We start from the raw sequence: 13,800 nt of genomic DNA on the forward strand, positions 1-13,800 counted from the left end.
CTGTGTGATTTATTACTATTACTGAAGGCTACTCGCCACCAAGCTAACATTGTTAGCTGGCGTTAGCTGACAGTCTGCAGTTCATAGACTGCAGACTGTTTGACTTGATGGATAGCATTAACAACCTGCTAGCTGTAAATAATCGTGCAGTTCTGAAAGCAATACCAACTAGATTTTTAAATCTTAATACATGAAGTAATCCAAAGTATTTAGAATACATTACTCACATTGAGTAACTTAACCAAATATGTTACAAACTACATTTTGGTGCATGTATTCTGTAATCTGTAGTGGAATACATTTTAAAAGTTACTGTCCCAACACTGATTGTCAGAAAGTGCTTTTAGTGTGAGTTAGAGTAGGAGCTATAGCAGTATCAGTCCATTTGCCACTTACCAACTAACTTGTCCTAGCCAAGAAAGCCTCCAGCATATTGAGTTTTTTCTACAGAATAAACTCAAGATAAAAACAGCAGACTTTGTTAAGGTAGCTTGACTGTTTCCCACATGTTTTCAGTCTTCAACCTAAGACAGATTTGCTAAAGAGACTACATGCTGGGTCCACCACCAGCTTTAGCACCTTTGCATCTAATTCTTTGCAAGAATCTGCATAATTGTAGTAACTGTAGTCTAATCTACTTGAAGAAATATATCCTAGTTAGTATTTTAAAATCAATTCATTGTGTTTTGCACAACATTAAGAAAGCAAACTGCACTTAAGAAGCCTAAATCAAATTTTAATAACATACTATATCTTTCCTATCAAATATTAATTTTCTTTATTGTTTGAATTTGTAACTTTGAAACTCTTTGCTTACGTCCTTTGAAAATCATCTTTATTGCTTTTGTACCTGGCAAAGGTTGATCAGTACAATTTAAATGAATTCCATGCAAAAAATAAATAAGAAGAAAAAAGATTTGTAATCTCTGACAGTCAAGCTGAACCTGACACTTTGACACTTTCCACTCTCGAGTTTTACATTTATATCAGGATTTGTCACGGCTTTCAAGCCTGTTCCCTGATTTTGATCACAGGATTTATTTCTCTGCATGAATAAATGTGAAGAGACGCAGCTGGATATGTGCACTCTTTGTGACAAGAAATCTATATAGGGCACATCTGCTGGGGAAATCCTCTCAGAAGTCTAACTGAGGGGAGGACTGAGGCGAAGGGCGGATCCGGATCACAACATCAAAAACCCGGAGCGAACTTCGACCTGGACAGGCTGAAAAGCCACTTTCTTCCTTTCCTTATTTTAATCAACGATTTGGAGGTCACCTTTGTACTTGAAATCAGTATGACTCTGGTCCTTTTTTTCTTGTCTCTTCTCAGTTTGGATTTGACTCTGATGCAGATAAAAAGTATATCGTGTCAAGATATATCATTTCCACCTGAAGTTCCCCCCCAGATGTCCCACTTTTATTTCCACAGTCTTCAATACATTTCTAGAAATATTTCATTTAAGTGCTATTTTTTTAACCGTCATGCTTATTCTTCTCTCTCTCAGACGATTTCACATTCAGTTAGTGATTTCATACATTTTCCAGAATCATTTTTGACAACCCCAAAAAATTTGCAATTGTGTGCATCCAGCTGTTGGCACTACATGTGTCATGGAAAGGGGAATAACAGTGACAGTGGTATTAAGAGATCTGAGCCTTGCCAGTATAGAAGAAAAAACCCCATATTTGTCTACTGAGAAGAAATATTCTGACTCGGACCATAAACATTAAGCCTGAGTGTTAATGTTTTGTGATTCCACTCCTCTATCGGTACTGGAAATGTTATTGTTTGTGCCAGACCAATCAAAACAACTGAACTATTCCTTTGTCCTAATCAGGCATCACAGGCGAGGTAATGTTTCTGCTCCCGGTTACAGATTCCTATTTGGTACCTGTCTCTTAGCTGACATGCCTGAGAGGCGACTGTCACAAAAGTGAACCAGGATCAGCTCTGTTTTTATGTTTTCTATCCAAAATCATATCAGGTGACATCTAAGAATTAACATCAGGATTTTTTTTAATCAATCACTAAATCCATTTATAGGTGGATGTGATCTGTAGGTTGTATTTAAGAAGAAAATAACCATTATTATTTATTCAGGTTATAATTTTTCCCTTTTTCCTGTTGTGCAAAATTATGAACTTGTATTAAAAAATATATGTGATTTGTTGATAGGATTTGTGGAAGAAAGTTACTGAGATATTCTGGAAACCATGCTCTGTAAAGTGGCATTAAATATTAATGTGTGCTGCTGCCACAGGTTGAATTCCCTTTTGAGTAACAACAGAAGCAGCCTGACATCGTCAGGCATGAGTACGTCGTGTTGATTCGGTGTGGCTCGTGTGCTGGTTGGCATAATCGTCCGCGAAGCTTCTGCAAAACCATCAAAACGGTGTCAGCTCAGCTAGATAGAGATGGGACAATCTGCTCGGTTGAATCATCCATCTGGGATGCGCCACAATCCTGCACATTGTTCGCCAATCACCGTTCAGATACAGAGGACTGTGGTTGTTCCTGAATCCAGGTGAAACAATAGCTTAGAGCAGGCTTCTCGGCATGTGTGAATTTAAGCAGCTGGGGTTCCTCAAACAGCACAGTTCTCGCTTGGTTCATTGCCTAATCCATTATATTTAAAGAAAAAGCAGAGTCAAGCTGATTTTAGTCCCATTTTTCCCTGCAACAGGATTATTCCACTGTGTCACTTGTCATAGAGCACTCTTAATGGAGTGGAAAATTATTTTGACACGACTCTCTGCATGTGACCCAAAAGATACAAACCAAAAGGAGATGAAATAAAAATAAATTTGTTTAGAGGAATATGGTTTCTATGTCTTTGTCCTGCTAGTTCTGTGCTCTCTCCATTTTTCTCCATCTTTCAGATTGATTTGCAGCCGGACGGATGTACATCTCGTAGGATGTAACGCTGTAGACTCATAAAGATTTAGTTTTCTCATCCATCTCCTTCTTCGAGGTTCTGTTGAAATCTCACAAAGCTGTCAAATGAAAAGATTATAGATGGTAAAATTTATTTTTCAGTGTTGGTAAGTGAGGGGTTTCTCTCTCTGTGAGACAGAAAAGGAGTATTTTTTTAAAAGAAAGGTCTTAAGAAAGAGTTCTTCAGGCTTTCTGAAGGTTAGTTTTATTTTACATTGGCTACCAATGCTAGACACTTAGCCCTGTCCTATGAATCACTCAAGCAGAAATGCAACCTGCCCTTCAGTTGATCCGTCTACTCTTTACTGAAACCTCATCAGAAATGGTCTCAGTGGAAGGTTGGTGTTCAGAAAGCCATTCTTAAGGAAGGGAAACACAGAGAAAAGACTGATGTACGCCAGATTACACAAGAACTGACATCAGGTCTTATGGAGTGATGAGTCCAGATGTTGATTTGGTTCAAACTGTCATTAATATGTACGGTGGAGGTCAGGAGACAGGCACAACAGTGTCTACAGCCATCTACAAAACACAGTGGAGGCTCTGTTATGATTTGTGCGACGTTTCAGTGAGTGCTGTTGGAGAGCTTGTTAAAACTGATGGAATTATGAACACGGAAAAGTAAATTGTCCGATTTTCAGCCACCATGCAATATTATTTTGAAAGCAGCTGATCTGATGTTTTCAGCAAACACACTGCCAATGCAGTAAAAGCATACCAGATAAACACACAGTTGAACACTGTCAGTCATGGATTGGCCTCCCCAGAGCCTGGACCTCAACATTATTGGAAGAGTGTGGGAACATCTTGACAGAGAACAAAACAAAAGGCAGCCAAAGTCCAAAAAAAAAAGCTTTGAATGTCCTTCAAGAAGCCTTTTTAGAGGTTATTAGAATGGTGTATATTTTTTATCTCTATAGCCTCTGTTTCTGTGTACATTTACTCATATTTCAGTAATTTCCCGCACAAGTTCCTGTTCCTGTTTCCTAGCAAAATTTAAAGAAATCGGGGGTGGCTTGAGAATTTTGCACAGTATCGTACCTATATATTATTTAATATGTTGACAGGATCTTTCAGAATTGATGGATATGATGTTTAATGAATGAAGCTGCTTATACCTGAATATTTAACCACGGATCCTTATCCCTCTGCATTAAGATTATACGACCTGATGCAACCACTTTTAGATGTATTTATTTAATATTTTTTAACAAAACTGCAGGCTGAAAAACTGTTAACCCTTCCATTTGTCACCCACAAGAGACTTTACAGTGACTTTAAATAGATTTTGCATACACACAAATAAATCATAAGGATACATCGGGTTACATAGCTTTAGGAAAGATAAATAAACAATAAGAATAAGAGGAATAATCAACTTTAACATCAAATATAAATACATTCATAAGACTCTTCCGTGTGCTTACTAAGCTTTCATTTTAAAACCTTTCTGTGAAACAAAGGAGCCCCTCAGCCCAGACAAACAATGACTGGCATCGCTAACTATGCTATGTGGAAATCCAGTCCCATCAGGATACATGATTTTCTGCAAACCTCTTCCACTCATCTGGCTGTATGACAGGCGATCTATTTTTCTTTCCTTCGCCTCTCCACTGGTGAGGTTGAGACATTTCATCTCAGGCACTTTCTGAAATCAAGAGGTTGTTGACTGAAGAGCACAAACATGACATTTTTTCACATAATATAGCCTCCTGTCTACCCTTACATTCTCTACAAACTGTGCATCGTTATTTGGAGGCCTTTTCTCATCTCTTATATCTAGTTTTATTAGAAGAATAGTGCAACACTTTGGGAACTTACTAGTTTTCTTGCTGGAAGTTTCATAAGAAGATCAATATCACTTACATGTCTGACAGCTACAGCCAGCATCCAGTCATTTTAGCATTAAGATTGGAAGCACAGGAAAAAAGTACCTACCATTGCCTCTAAAACAAAATGTTTTTCTCAAATATTTATCTCCCTCCTTCAACGCAAATATAAAGAAAAATTCTTGAATTTCAGTGCTTCTTAAATTAGGATGTTACAGAAAGTCACTTTTACCTCAAACTGTCACATAACCTGACCTGATTTGATTTGTACAAGCTGGACCAGATCAGTCAGACTCACAAATGTGGAAAAAAAGAAGAAAAAAAACTTGACACACTTTCTTCTCATGTTTAAGTGCAAAATGTTTCTTAATTCCAGTCCTGGGTCAAGTAGAATTAATCGGTTTTTGTCCAGTGTGTCTGACAATAAGCCTGTCTCACGAACATTATGGTTATATGTTAATATCATTTTTTTTAAATGAGTGAAGCACTGCAGGAATGTTCAGTCAGCATAAGGAAGTCGACATAGACAACAGGACCCAAATTGGACCGCGACACCACAGCCTGGGGTTTACATTCTTATTCAGCCTTACTGGCTGACTGCGGGCTGTGTCACTGTTTTCGTTCAGTGATAAGAATCAGAAGATTTTAAACATGAAACATCAAAAGTGTTGACACAGAGTGCCAAAACAGCAGTCTAACAATTTTGTAGCTGGTGCATTTATATATACTTTTCCAAAGCCAAATATTTTGGTGGAAAAATTAAATATGCTGTCACTACACGTGTTACACTTAAGTTCATTATCAACATTGTTGTGTCATGCTTAAAGAAGATTCTTTTTGTCTGGGACCGCCTCATCTTTGAGTTTGCGTATATAAATAGTCATAGGCAATGCTGGAGGTGAAGGTGGGTTGCCAAGATGCTTGGAGGTGCACAGCAAATGCATGCATGCTAAAGCAGCTTGAACTAACTTTTTCAATTGGATGTGCAGCTGACCTCAACTTTGTGTAAACCTAAACTAAACCACTTGTTCAATAAATAAAGAGCATTTCCTAAATATTTAAAAAGAAAACTTAAGTCAGTCAGCAACACACTCCCTTCTTGTTGAAATTTAGTTGTATGTAAATGTAATTTCTAGCTGACACGGTTGCTCTCAGATGGAACGAGGCCTTAAAATAGACACAGTGTTAGTTTAGTCAGTGTAAGAAAAAGAATCATACCAAAAGCTAATCTAAAGGTTCTTGCCGTCATGTAAATTTCCTATGATTCACAGTACTGTCCAGTGTCGTCCTCTGAAAATGGACACAAATGACTCAAGGTAAGCTGTTTGGCCCAGGTCTGGAAATATCTTGTAGTAATCATGTTGGTTAAGACAAGAGTAGGATGCTTTTATAAAAATTACCGCCAATAAACCCATAAAATACGAACATTATATGTATGTACAACAAGGGTTTCACAAAGTCTTTTTAACCTGATAAACACTGCGGAAATAGACATTTCCTCATGTTTTAAGGCAAACAGTAATCATGGACAAGTTCTGATTTAGTGATGCACAAACTGAGAGCCCAAGCTGCCGCTTTCCCTTTTCTACTTTGAAGAGTGAGCTTTTTATAGTAATAAGTAACATAAAGATTATGAAACATTTGGTACATGTTGACAAATTTATGAAAGGCTTTATGAAGTTTCAAAGCTGCAGCTGAGTGAGTAAAATATGCTTCTCGGTTCTCCTTTTTCTATATGGATGGCCTTTAAAGGTGGAAGTGATAAATTAAACACTTACAGGATAACGACGTTGCTTTTAACTAATTTAAGTAACAATTTAAGTATTCTTCCGTGGTTTAATGTTCGGCACAATGTCAAGTGTAACCATTATGGATTCATTTCAGCACATTAAACTGATATTATACCATTTATAGACTCAGTTTTGACCTGTAAATGTACAAGCATACAACCTAAAACTCTGCATGTATTTAAATTTCAGGAATAATAGTCTCCGTAAATGTCGTTCGGTCAATACTTTGCAAACACTGATGACAAATACAGTCTTAAAGTGAACATTAAATCAATCAGAATAACATTTTCTTCCTTTTGTCTCTTAAAATCTCATAGAAATGGAAATTTGTTGTGTTAAAAAAAAAAAACAGCAAACCAAAAGCTAATTTTTACTTACAATTTGAACTGTTATCCCATGGATGTAAAACAGAACAATAAATCATAATTCATTTAATAAAAGCATTTGTAAAGTATTATTCAAAAATGTCCACTCTTCCTGCTGTTTTAAGTCCACGTGTTAGTGAAAGCTCTCATCTTTTCAGTCTCTCGACTTTGCTTCATGCATTTATATACAAGTCAAAATGACCAGAAATTCTGGATAATTTTACCTGTAAAGGGAGAGGAACAAGCCAGTTTCTTATAGTCTCAGCTGTTTGAAGTGATGCAGGACTGGTGCCATATGGCAACAGCACAGTTCAGCCTCTTCCTTTCTCCACCCATCTTTTTCTCCTTTTCAGTCAACATAGTGTTGCTGAAGCAGCTCAGATGTGCTCTGCTGTGTCCACTAATGAAGCACAATAAGAGTTCAAGACCTACAAGGTGGTGTAGATGTAGACAAAAATGATGACGACCAAGTTGAGAATGGTCCCAATGATTCCCAGCATGGCCAAGATGGTCTCCTCCTTACTTTCTTTGTCTTGGATTCCCTTTTCCTCATCACTGTAGAGAGTGTTTACCATTTTCCCTGGAAAAGCCTGCAGTTTTCTTCTCAGACCAATCTGGAGCAGGCAGATAAGGAGAAAAGACAAACACAATCCATGTTTTAGTTAATGCAATTGGTTATTCATTTTCCTTGAATAGGGTCCTTGCACAGTGTGTGGTGGACAGTGATAATAGCAATAAAACAGGAAATCTAGTCTTCTGCTGGTGAGGTGTTTGCTTAGGCAACAATAATTTACAATCATTGAAAAACAGAAAGTAAACAAACACCATGCTCCTGTATACATTAAAAAAGGCTGGAAAGCTAATAACGTCAGATTTTAGTGATAAATAATACAATGGAGGGAAGTAGCTGGAACATTTTAGCTTTAAAGAAAAACAACAAAAAGCAGAATGATTTATCTATAATATGTTTTCTTTTGAATGATCTGGATTTTGAATGCTGTCAGGAAATCACAGAAACAAGTAAATACAAATAGTTTAGAAATCTGTCAAAAGAAAACTGTTTGAAATTCAAAGTCATGTTGTTATTAACTCGGCAAATAACAAAATGATTTTGCATTCGTACACGCAAATTCGGACACTGGACAAGCATAACATTCAACCAATTAAACTAATTTTTCTATTCAGCGATGTAAGTATAGAACTTTAATTTGGCATCATAATCAAAAAAGTAATTATAATTTTTACTATTTTTTTTTTACTTTTTTGTAAAACAATACGTTTTAAATGTCATAGATAACCACAGTAATTATATAAAACTCATAATTACTATAAAGACCTTCTGCATATTGGTGGGTTAACCATTACACAAACATTAAAAATGACTTTGGTAATTTCCAATGCTGTTAAATTTGGACAGCTGTGATAAGCCTTACATTGGGGGTATTTTAATGAATTTGCTAAGTACTATATATATATATATATATATATATATATATATATATATATATATATATATATATATATATATATATATATATATATATATATATATATATATATATATATATATATATATATTGCAGGTTATTCCAATATGGTGAGATGTGAGATGTTCTTCAAATCTGTGTACAAAAATAACGCAGTTTCGGTACATTTAGTACACGATGCTTTATCCATTTTACAGATATTATTAATGTACTATAAAACATGAATTCAATAGAGGACGGGGGAATTTTACCATAAATAAAATACTAGCTGCTTTGTTCATTGCTAACATCTGGTTAAACCCTTTGTTTGGCTCGTCTTTGAAGCCTAGTGAGTGAAAAAAAAAAGACAGCAGATATTTCTGCACTAGCCTCTATTCAGCAGTGGTACTTCTTCAACACTGGGACTGCTCTCAAACAAGTTCTGAGTGTGCTAGCGCTCTCAAGTGTGAGTTTTTAGTGTGTGTGTGTGTGTGTATCGATTTGTGTAGCCTAGGGTGCAGTATTAGATACTAGCAGTATGTTTTTAGCCCGTAGGCGCAGCAGCTTGTGCAACTTGGCATCCAAACACCTCTCAGGAGAAAAAGCTCCTTTTGCGGGTCAGTGGGTTTTATATGTCAAATAACAACAGAAAAGCATGTAACCTAACTAAAAATAAACCTTCTAACAGGAAGCTGTTCCTCTAAGTAAAAAAGCTTTGATGCTCAATAAACTCAATGTTTCTGACTTCCAGAAGGTAGAGGTTACCTAAAGTTCAACCAAGGTACACAGTGTACCTCGTTGGCTTATGGTCTTTTTTGAAAAGGAACAGACTTGCAATATTAAATACAGGCCTGAATAAACCTTTATTATTTGTGTGTGGTAGCACTTCCTATTTGGATCAAAGCACACTGCCAAAACAAAACATCAGATTAGATTTACATTGCATTTACGTTTGCATGTTTATTGCTTTTTGTGCTCGAGAAAAAACAAATTCACAGCATCCATGTTAGCAGATATTTATACTTTTGACTGCCATCAACTTCGTCAAATAAGAGGTCATTTGGTGATCGCAATGGTTGGTGTTTATTCGTTGGGTTGAATCGGTTTTACTTTCTGTATACTTGCAATCCAGATTGTCTTTTTTTTCTTCAGATTAATCCAAGTTCACACAGAAGTTTTACTAAAGTTAATCACTTATAATCCACAACTATTATGGCTAAATTACAGAGTTTGTTTTCCTCTAAAAAGAATTTATGTGTCCTCTTAAAGGAACTTTGGACAAAGAAGGTTTTATATCAGTGTTGTAAACACTGTCCTTTTTTCTCTGACTTGCATTCTGTGACGGTTTGGCTGAGAAAAAAAAGACCTTGGCAGAAATCATCACCTGCCAGGAATCACTTACAGTATGTCAAAGTCTGTAAGACTGATGTACTACAAAGAGAGGGAATCCGAGGGAGATTAAACTGGGTTGATTACAGTAAGATAAAGTCAGATTTTTTCATTTTAAGAAGTTCAATTCAGTGTACTTGCTACTGTAAAAAAGTTGGATTTTATGGACCAAAGAAGTATGCATGAATGATGTGGTTTTTTTGTGGGGGGGTTTTATTGGGGGGGGGGGTGTACTGTATGCAAGGATTACCTGTGGGAGGGGGGGGGGGGTTTAAAATGCCTTTCATAAAGTAAATGTCACATAACGTTTGCTGCAGGACTTTTTATAAGACCATAAAAATGATTGTCTTTTCTAAAGCAGAACATCCCACATGGATACTCTGAATTGCTGCAATCATCCACACACTGTACAGTCTGCTCTTGACGTACATAAAAATACGTCATGCTCGGTTTCTATGTTAAATTCATCCTCCTCCCCTGACCTGTTACAATGGGATTTGATTGCCTCTCCCGGGGAGCACTATAAACGGGGCTTCCCTCAACCTGAAAGGAGATCTTTGTGTGGCGCGCTGGATGTGCCCTCATGCATAAAGAAGCCTGCTCGCTACTGATATAAACATTCTCAGCAAAAAAAAAAAAAACAGGAGAGAAATGTGCCTGAGGATGATGAGGGAGAAGAAAGGGGAGGCAGATGAGGTGGTCGTGGAAGTGGTGGTGAGTACGAGGTTCCAGGCTCTGCCAAAACCTGTGTATTAAGTAAAGAGCTTCACCGAAAGGTACAGCTGAGCATAGCGCAGCAAAACCCTCTGGATGCCTTCCAGTGAATCCTCATTCAACAGCTCCAGTCTGTACAGCCAACAACCGAGAGCATTCTGTTTCAAGAGGCAGCCGGTGCTGGCATCGTGCGATGTGCTATAATCATTAACTGCCCATAATGACTTCCTCTGTCTGTTTAACACTAAGGCCGGGCAGTGTGTTTTAGAGCTCTATCATTCAGAACAAGCATGAAACAGAAGTCATTAACAGTATACACGTGCTGAGGTTAATATATCAAAATAAGAGACTATCATCTGGATCAGTTTCTAATTCTCTTGATTATTTTTGACTGTGCACTAAGGCGCAGGGCATTCAATATTTCAGAGTTGATTTCTATTCTTATACTCAAGCTTGTTTTATGTGATTATAAAATGTTAACGTCTTCACTTTTGTCTCTGTAATTAATCCGAGCAGGTCTGTCACTGGCAGGGCCACTTAAGGTCCCGACATTATCCAACGTTATAAAAGCAGCATCTCTGGATCAACAAATTTTCCTTCAAAATTTGAAGCATCATTTTGGGAGGTTTTTTTTCTTTTTCATAGCAAACTCAAACCTTGCTCTTCAGTCGTGCACAGCCAGATACACAGTCATATAGAAAGAACAGACAGACACACAGACAGGAAGAGAAAGAGGGAAAATAGCAAGAATCCATACCTGGGACAATAAATCTGGACGCTCCTGCTACACCTAACGGAAGCTAACATCCTCAGATTAGATCAGTCAAGAGTAAAACCTTTTGCCACTTGAATAATCCCGAGCATGTCAAACAACTCCAGATGCTAACCGAGTCTGACAGGCAGAGTCGCTTTTGGCATTGTTTTAAAATGGAATTAAATCAAACGGCTCCCAACCCCTCCCGAGTGTGTATGTATACACACGCACGCACACACGCGCGCATACATGGGTTTGACACCCATCACACGCTGACAAAAAACACAAAAACTAGTGAGCGTCACGTAGAGAACAAAAACTGTTTAACAGCGAATGAATGTAGACCAATCAAGAAAGAGGAAGAGTGACAGAGAAAGAAAATCAGATGAAATAGTTTCTCAAGTGAGCGTGACCCATTTTCCGTAACCTGTACTCATTGTTTTGTGAGTGAGAAGAAATTGGCAGGCCTATTTTTGAACTGACAACATTTAAATTTGCTTTTTTTTCCTTTTTTTTTTATTTCACGCACTCAGGAAGTCACATACCAAAGTGAGAAACAGGAAAGTTTCTGCGTTTTCATGGCTTGTTATGTAATTGGCCTCTCCATACCATGCTTTGAAAAGCTGGAATGCTTTATTTTGTAATTATTTTTAAAAATGTAAAGATTTTTTTAAACTTGATAACATTATAGATGAGGTGCAACTCCGAAGCTATTAACTATTAAGGTGATTTTTCATAGCAAAGGCACAGAGACAAAAAGACAATAGTTCAATTGTTATTCAAGATTCAAGGGGTCTCTGGTACCCTTAGTCAATATTTCATGCAAAGAACTCTGAGCCTGTAAATATCTAACATTTATAAAGAATATATCATGCTGCATAATAAATTCCTAGCCATGCACTGTTGTGGAGTAACTGCAGTGAAATTGTTTGTAGACAGCTTCCAGATGTAAATCCTTTTGAGTTTAATGGTTTAGAATGAGAGTGGAACTGCAGCAGACTTACCTTGCAAAGCATCAGGAATAACATAGCATTGGACATGCTGGAAGGGGATGCCTTCCCGTAGTGCACAGACATCCCTGGCCACTAAGGTGAAAGTCGACCCCTCTCATCCTTCTGCTGTTGGGGGTGGAAGCGGTGGACGGGATCCAGAGACTGCTGGCTTGCCTTCCAGGCGGTCCAATTTTAGGGCTCTCTTTAGATGTCGTCTCCTCGAGCGCTGCAGCGTCTCCTCTCCAAATTTCATCTCACTAGTGTGGCCAAGTTCTAGCTGCTGTCACTTTCTCCTCCTCAGCCTTGTGAGAGCTGAAAGTGTGCTGCCCACCTCCTCTCCGCTCTTCCTCCTCTTTCCCGTCTGTTTGCCTCCCCACCTCTGCTTCTCTCTTCTCCTCTTGTTCTTCTTCTTCTTCTTGTCTTTGTGAAGGGATGATGTCAAGTTGAAGAATGGAGTCAGTTGATGGGCAGGATGGGGGTGGGGGGTAACAAAGCTGTTTCATGCGAATATTTCCATCCTCCTTTGTCTTTAATCCGCAAAGCTTACAAAAAAAGAGAGATTTTCGGGCTTGTCTCTCCTTCCAAGACAACCTGTCAACCCTTATTAAAAGCTCATCTTCTCAAGAAAACTTTTACTGCTCAGCGGCATAAGATATGTTTAGCAGACACCTTGGCTTTTACATGATTCATACAAAAATTTTAAAAAAGGGATTTTTTTAAAAAGCACCCCCGCTAAAGTGGTGGAAGCCCCTGTTACCTCTACATGATGTGTAACCTAATATACCTTTTCTCCTGCTACGGCGGCTGTGTGTGTTTCCCCAACTAACTGAGCAGAGCGTGAACGTTGGACGGCTATAAGAAAGAGACAGAGGGAGGGGGTAGGGGGCGCTGAGAGGGAACCAGTCGCCTCACACTGACGCTGTCGTGGCTGCTTTCGCTCCACAGGCAAGAGGTATCCCCTGCTCCTTTCCCATCGCACATATTAATGTAGCCACGGTTGCTCGGCAACCGACTCAGGGGAGTCACACACCGCCTGACGACAAGTAGCGTTTGTGACAGGGGCCGTGATGAGGGGTAAGGGTCTCCTCCAGTGTGTTTTGGGGAGAAATTTCTGTGTGCATGTGTGTAGAGTGTGCTGTGTAAAATAAAGAAAGCTGGCCAGCGGTCGGCGTGTGTGTCAAGCGATTATTTTCTGTGTTTTGTGTGTATGCAAAACACAAGCTCCTGTCAAAGTTGGACAGGGGAGCGAGAGAGTTGGTGTCTGATTGAATAATGTAGCTGTTCATGCAAGAGTCTAAGCGTGTGAAAAAGGAGAGGTGTGCTACTTTTAATGCCAGGCATATGTATGTATTTAAAGCCTGCATTTAACCAGGTTTTTACTGTAGATTGTTTTCATCAGTAAGTGTAAATCTTGGGAAAGTGGAAGTTTTTCATGGTAATTGTTAACAGTAGTGAACCAAAAGGCTGTATATAAGAAGCTTAAAGTCTTATTTAATTTATTTATTTTTTATTTGAGAGTTTTACTGCCTTGTGATTGATGAATGAGGGAACCTCAGAATGAAGG

General features: G+C 38.2%; 1 long non-coding RNA gene across 1 annotated transcript; it reads right to left on the minus strand.

Annotated features, from left to right (window-relative positions):
• Positions 1-4,114: 4,114 nt before the first annotated feature.
• Positions 4,115-13,644, minus strand: LOC120740375. The gene is made up of 2 exons (XR_005697359.1): positions 12,249-13,644; positions 4,115-7,535 (listed from the first exon to the last, which is right to left on the minus strand). It is a non-coding gene; the product is annotated as an uncharacterized LOC120740375 (long non-coding RNA).
• Positions 13,645-13,800: the final 156 nt, after the last annotated feature.

This window comes from Simochromis diagramma, unplaced genomic scaffold (assembly GCF_900408965.1).
Source record: "Simochromis diagramma unplaced genomic scaffold, fSimDia1.1 OVJJ01000304.1, whole genome shotgun sequence".
Taxonomy (NCBI): domain Eukaryota; kingdom Metazoa; phylum Chordata; class Actinopteri; order Cichliformes; family Cichlidae; genus Simochromis; species Simochromis diagramma.